This window comes from Carlito syrichta, unplaced genomic scaffold, assembly GCF_000164805.1.
Source record: "Carlito syrichta isolate Samal-C Ts95f unplaced genomic scaffold, Tarsius_syrichta-2.0.1 Scaffold304514, whole genome shotgun sequence".
NCBI lineage: Eukaryota > Metazoa > Chordata > Mammalia > Primates > Tarsiidae > Carlito > Carlito syrichta.
In genome coordinates this window covers 67,335-74,403 of record NW_007248610.1, presented here as the reverse complement: position 1 = coordinate 74,403, position 7,069 = coordinate 67,335, and positions in this window count along the sequence as shown.

Sequence of the window (7,069 nt, the reverse complement as noted above, 5' to 3'; positions counted from 1 at the left end):
CTCCTCCTCTTCCTCCTCTTCCTCCTCTTCCTCCTCTTCCTCCTCTTCCTCCTCTTCCTCTTCTTCTTCTTCTTCTTCTTCTTCTTCTTCTTCTTCTTCTTCTTCTTCTTCTTTTATTAAACAGAGTCTCAAGCTCCTGGGCTCAAGCAGTCCTCCCATCTCAGACTCCTGTCTCAGACTCCTGACTAGCTGGGACTATAGTCTTGCACCACCATGCCTGGTGTGAAGTCTTTTCTTTTTCAATGAGACAGGATCTCACTTTGTTGCCCAGGCTGGTCTCAAAAAACTCCTGGGCTCAAGCAGTCCTCCCATCTCAGACTTCTGGCTCAGTGTGACATCTTTACATGACTGTTTTCATTTAATCCTTACACAACTCTTCAAGGAGGCACTGTGTTAGTTTCCTGTTGCAGCTGTAACAAATAACCACACATTTGGTGACTAAAAACAATACAATGTCTTCTCACAGCTCTGGAGATCAGAAATCTAAAATGGGGCTGCAGGGCTGCATTCTCCTTCTAGGAGAGAAGCCTGTTCCAACTTCTAGAGCAGCAGCCCCAACATTTTTGGCATTAGGGACTGGTTTTATGGAAAACAATTTTTTCACGGTGGAGGGGTTACTGGGATAGGATGGGGGAATCGTCAGGCATTACATCCTCATAAGGAACTTGCAACCTAGATCCCTCAAATGCAAAGTTCACACTAGGGTTTGCACTCCTATGAAAATCTAATGCCACCACTAATCTGACAGGCTACAGAATTCTGCTCACCTTCTGTTTACCTCCTGCTGTGGAACCCCCTATTCCAGAGAATGCTCACCTTCCTTGGTTCAGCCCCACATCTTGCTGACCTCTGCTTCCATCTCCACGTCTCCTCTTACTGTCCTGCTTCCCTCTTTGCTATATAAGAACCCATGTGATTACAGGGACCCTACCCAGATAATCCAGGATAATCTCCTCATCTCAAGATCCTAAATCCTTAGTCACATCTGCAAAGTTCTTAATGAAAACTGCAAAGTACCCTGCCATGCAAATGACATATGCACAGGCTTTGGGAATTAAGATATGTCTCTGCAGGGATGGGGGGGTCATCATTCTGTCCACCATGAGTGCCTGTTTAACTTATGTGGGAGCTGAGGCTGACACAATGTATGTGAACACTCAAGTTGTCTACTTGGTAGGTCCTAACCCAAGTTCTGAGTCCTAAGCCCACATGGCAACCTTCAGCCTTGACTGTGTACCCAGAAGCACACACTGTCACTGTGTGTGAACAGATGGGTTTCGCTCCAGGCATGCTTATTACATTGACTGTGGTGACCACATTTGATAAATAAGGATCAGACATGGATTTATTTTGAACACTGTCTCAAGTTCCAGCAGCCATATTTATTATCTACTGTCAAGCTCATCGTCTTCAAGAAGAATTTAGTACCTAATTAGCATTTTGCTATTCTATACAGAGAATTAAACAAAGACCCAATTCATTATCCCTGAGGGAATTTCTAAAAACACAAAAGTATATGTGTTAGAATAAAGACCAGAAGGGACTGCTAGCCCACCTGGGAAAGATATTAACACATAAATTAATTTGAAATTGTTTTGTATGTACATTATAAAAGGTAATAGGGTAGATAACTTATTCCAGTTACTATGTCTTACTTACTATTATTCTGTGAAAATATTGATTGAGGTTAAACTTTGACTTTAAATATTTAAAATGTGGAGTTTAAGTCTATTTGTAGGAATTTAAGCAATAATGACTCCTGTGGCTATGAGTTCTGATGCTCAAGCAAATAATTCCAATTTTTCCTCACTAGAAATTGGTGGAAGGCCGGGCACAGTGGCTCAGGCTGTAATCCCAGCACTTTGGGACGCTGAGGCGAGAGGATTGCCTGAGCCCGCGGGCTCGAGACCAGCCTGGGCAACTTGGTGAGACCTGGTCTCTACAATAAATCACAAAAACTAGCCAGACGTGGTAGTGTGCTTCTGTAGTTCCAGCTACTTTGAAGCCTGAGGCGGAAGGATTGCCTAAGTCCAGCAGGTCGAGGTGGCGGTGGCCGCGAGCGTGCCACAGCACTCCAGCCTGGGCGACAAGAGTGAGACTCCAACTAAAAAAAAGAAAGAAAGAAATTGATGGAGTATATGAACATGTGTCCTAGGATTTAAAAAAAAAGTTGGCCGGGCGTGGTGGCTCACATCTGTAATCCAAGCACTTTGGGAGGCAGAGGTGAGAGGATTGCCTGAGTCCAGGGCTTCAAGCAGCCTTGACAACTTGGCAAGATCTCATCTCCACAATAAATCAAAAAATTAGCTGGACATAGTGGCAGACATCTGTGGTTCTGGGTACTTGGAAGGCTGAGGCAGAAGGATCGCCTGAGCCCGGCAAGTCGAGGCTGCAGTGGCTGTGAACGTGCCACTGCACTCTAGCCTGGGTCACATAGTGAGACTCCTACTCAAAGAAAAAAAAAGTTAAAATTTTTAAAAAATAGAAATTGGTGTAGAGAGGGACACGTAAGCAAAGTCCTTAATTATGCTAAGTCTTTTCTTTACTATATATATATAGTAAAGTATATATATATATTTATTTATTTATTTATTTATTTATTTATTTATTTATTTTGAGGTGGAGTCTCACTCTGTTGCCCAGGCTAGAGTGCAATGGCACGCTCACAGCCACCCCAGCGCTGACCTGCTGGACTCTGGCGATCCTTCTGCCTCAGCTTTCCAAGTAGCCAGAACTATAGGCACACGCTACCGACCGACTAATTTTTTTATTTATTGTAGAGACAAGGTCTCGCCCAGTTGCCCGGGCTGTTCTTGAACCCGCAGGCTCAGGCAATCCACTCTCCTCAGCCTCCCAAAGTGTTGGAATTACAGGCTGAGCCACCAGGCTTGGCCCTCTTTTTTATTTTTTTATTGACACATACTGTACATATTTTCAGAGTACATATGATCATTTGTTACATTCAAATAGTAAAGATCAAATCAGACTAATTGCTATATCCATCACCTTAAATATTTGTTTTTTCTTTACACTAGGGACATTCTAATTATTCTCTTCTAGTACTTTGAAATGTACAATAGTCACCCTACTGATGTATCAAACACTAGATCTTATTTCTTCTATCTAACTGTATATTTAAACATCGACTATTTTCACGGCTTGTTTTTGCCAGATTTTAAAGCAGTTTTCTTTCTGGTAAAAATGTTATGCTATTTATATCTTGAGGGGGAGGAAACCTGGAGAGAAACAAAAAGAATACACAGGGATTTGAGGTTTAGCAACTGGGAGTTCTCAGGAAAAGGCATAATCAGAGAAAGGAAAGGAGGAAAAAAAAGAAGCCAGAGGCTGGGTGTACTTTGGGAAGCTGAGGCCGGAGGATCACTTGAGGCCAGGAGTCTAAGATTAGTCTGGGCAACAAAGAGGTATCTCATTTCTACAAAACATCGAAAAAATTTAGCTGGGCGTGGCGGTATGTGCTTGTAGTCCCAGCTACTTGGAAGACTGAGGTGGAAGGATTGCCTGAGCCCAGGCGGTTGAGGCTGTGGTGAGTCATGATCATGCCACTGCACTCTAGCCTGAGGGACAGAGTAAGACTCTGACTCAGAGAGGGGGAGGGGGAGAGAAAGAGGAGAAGGAGCCATGGATAGAAGGGAGTAGAAGGAAATCCATAGAACATCAGGAACTGATGTTTCCATTAGTGAGAATGAAGGAATGACTGTCTTATTTGTCTTTTGAGCCCTTAACTGATTTGTTTTAATTGAGGAGAAACTAGAATGAGACACTTTTATTTATTTTTATTTTTGAGATGGGGTCTCATTGTTTCCAAAGCTGGTCTTGAACACCTGGGCTCAAGGGATCCTCCCTTCTCAGCCTCCTGAGTAGCTGGGATTATAGGCACGTGCCACCACACTCAGCTTGGAATGGGACATTTTTAGGTGGTCGGGTACTAGGACTGATATCACAGACTCTGAGTACCTGATTGTTACTGAGCACCTAATTTCTAATGTAAGGGTAGCTGACTTCTCTTAGGCTAGTCTCTGACTCCTAAAATTAGATGGAAGGAGAGAGGAAAGGAAAGAAGGGGAGAAGGAAGAAAGGAAATTCTTAAACCCAGAACTCTGCCCTGAAAGAAGTGACCGGTGGACTTTCACCAACAGGTGCTGAGCTGGCTGACCTTTCACCTTTGGAGAACAACTCAAATTCCTGCTCCCAAGGCAGTTTCTGGAATGTTCAGATTGCACATGCAAATTTGAAAGTGCATGAAATACATGCAGATGTGGATGAAAATATACCCTTTGACCTGGGACTCCAAAACCATGCGTCACTCAGGGAAAAAAGAAATGGAACCTCATGATAGAAACTGAGCCCTTGGAAGTGGGTCCCTGTCAATGTCAGTGGGGTGGCCCTATCTTTGCAGGTTGTGATGCTTCAGGAAGATATGGCCCTGGGAAGATACCCTATCTCAGAGGTGAGAGGGATCAGGGAAGTCCATGTGCAAAAAAAAAAGAAAGTCCCCTATCTGTCGTGCAGTTGGAATAGTGAGACCATCATTCTCTGCTCATTGGGTTGAATTTGCAGCTGCAGTCTCTTTCCTTCCTGACTTCATGTTGATGACTTGGAAAGTAATTAATGTCCTGCTTTTACCTCAAACATGATGCTCCTGTTTATATACATCCCTCACTGCAATTCTATGCTCGTAATTCAATTAAGGTCTTTATGTCTGCTACAATTTTTGCCTAGCTCTCCATATAATTCAATAGATGTAATATATCATCTGCAGAAAAAATAGAGAAATGATATAGCAAACAGCTTTACTTTGGATGATTACCGCGTGTATCTTGCCAGATCTTAAATGTCCATCTTTCAATCCCTTTCTCTATATGACTAGGATAGAGTGTTCCAGAAGTCTTAGCTAATGGCCCGCTGGCTTCACTTAATTTCCTTTGAGAAGATTTATCTTTGCGTCTGTACCAGCAGCTGGGTAGCACACTCACTGATTTGTGAAGCACTCTTCTCTTCTGCACCATAAACACAATGAGTCATGACAACATGTGATTTTTCTTATATGCTTCACTGCTCAGAAAAATTTGTTGAATATTTCATGAAGATTTTGTTTTTACTGACAAAAATAAGAGGGAAAATTTGATAATCAATGCAAGTCATATTGGAGACATTTGTGCATTTGTGTGTGTGTATCGGAGTCTCCCTCTGTCACCCAGGCTGGAGTGCAGTGGAATGGTCACAGCTCACCGCAGTCTCAACCTCCTGGACTCAAGGGATCCTCCCGCCTGGGCCTCCCAAAGTGCTGGGATTACAGGCATGAATCACTGTGCCTGGTCCATACTGGAGAAATGTTATAAAACATTTTTGCTTCTCTGTTGACATTTGGTCAGGAATGAGAGCTTTTAAGTCTAAATACTGACCTTCTACTCTGAGCTGATTAAAGAATGCACTTGCTGTCGGGAAGAAATCTCTGTGGGCTGCTGTGGGGTGTGGGGGATTTTTTTGCTCCATAACAGGGGAAGACTCTATAGTGTGAAACTTTCCCATTCACCGTGCCTCTGAGAGGTTTTTGAGGGAGAAGTACACTTGTTAGGTAACCGCCTTTGTGAAAGTGAGCCAGATCAATACTGTGCTAGGTGCGGTACATGCATTATTTAACTGACCCCACATAGCAATTCTCTGAGTCAAATAATATCCCAATTTTACTTTTTTTTTTTTTTTTTTTTGAGTTGGAGTGCAGTGGCACACTCATGACCACCCCAGTGTCGACCTGCTGGGCTCCAGAGATCCTTCCACCTCAGCCTTCCAAGTGACTGGAACTACAGGCGCGCACTACCACATCCAGCTAATTTTTTTAAATTATTATTTATTGTAGAGCTGAGGTCTTGCCAAGTTGCCCAGGCTGGTCTCGAACTCGCAGGCTCAGGCAATCCACTCGCTTCAGTCACCCAAAGTGCTGGGAATACAGACTGAGCCACCGCTCCTGGCCTTATTTTACTTTTAATTGATATACGCCACCTTGCCAGGCTTGGATTGTAAATAGGGTCATGATGTTTAAAGCTCCAGTTACAAAATGTTGAACTTCCTATGACGAGGAAGCAAGAAATAAGCCCACCCCAGGTTGTCCCCAGTATCTGGTGAGCATCTCAGGGGATGCCACATTGTCCCCTAACCTGAAGCAGTTCCTGTTCTTCCACTCTGGCCTTGGCTGCTGCTGCCAGAGGACAGGGAGATGGAGAAAGAAAATCTCCCCTTCCCTGAGTGTTAGGCAACCTGCTATGGCTCAATCCGCATTATCCATTTATCCTCACAACAACCCTTGGAAGAAGCACCTTTGGTGTCCCCATGTTATGGGGTGAAGGAAGGAAAGGGACCTCTGAGGGGCTAACAGCACACTCAGCAAGAATTAGCGGGCATCGGCCGCAAGGTAAGGTTTGTCTCCTCCCATGCACTTTACTATGCTATAGCTAGTGTTACTACATCACCACTAGATGACACCAGCTTCTATTGCCAAATATATGCTCTTTTTTTTTTTTTGAGTTGAAGTCTCACTCGGTCACCAAGTCTCACTCTCACCAAGTTGCCTAGGCTGGTCTCGAACCCCTGAGCTCAGGTAATCCTCTTGCCTCGGTCTCCAGTGCTGGGATTATGGACTTGAGCCACCACGCCTGGCCATATGCTCTTAAAAATACATATTTTGGGCCAGGCTTGGTGGCTCAGCCTGTAATCTCAGCACTTTGGGAGGCAGAGTTGAGAGAATTGCCTGAGCCTGCAGGTTCGAGACCCACGCGGGCAACTTGATGAGACCTCGCCCCTACAATAAATAAAAAAAATTAGCTGGGTATGGTAGCATGTGCCTGTAGTTCCGGCTACTTGGAAGGCTAAGGCAGAAGGATCACCAGAGCCCACCAGGTTGAGGTTGCAGTGGCCGGGTGTGCCACTGCACTCCAGTCTGGGCAACAGAGTGAGACTCCAACTCAAAAATATATATATAAACCGGACTCGGTGGCTCAGCCTGTAATCCTGCGCCTTTGGGAGGCTGAGGTGAGTAGATTGCCTGTGCCTG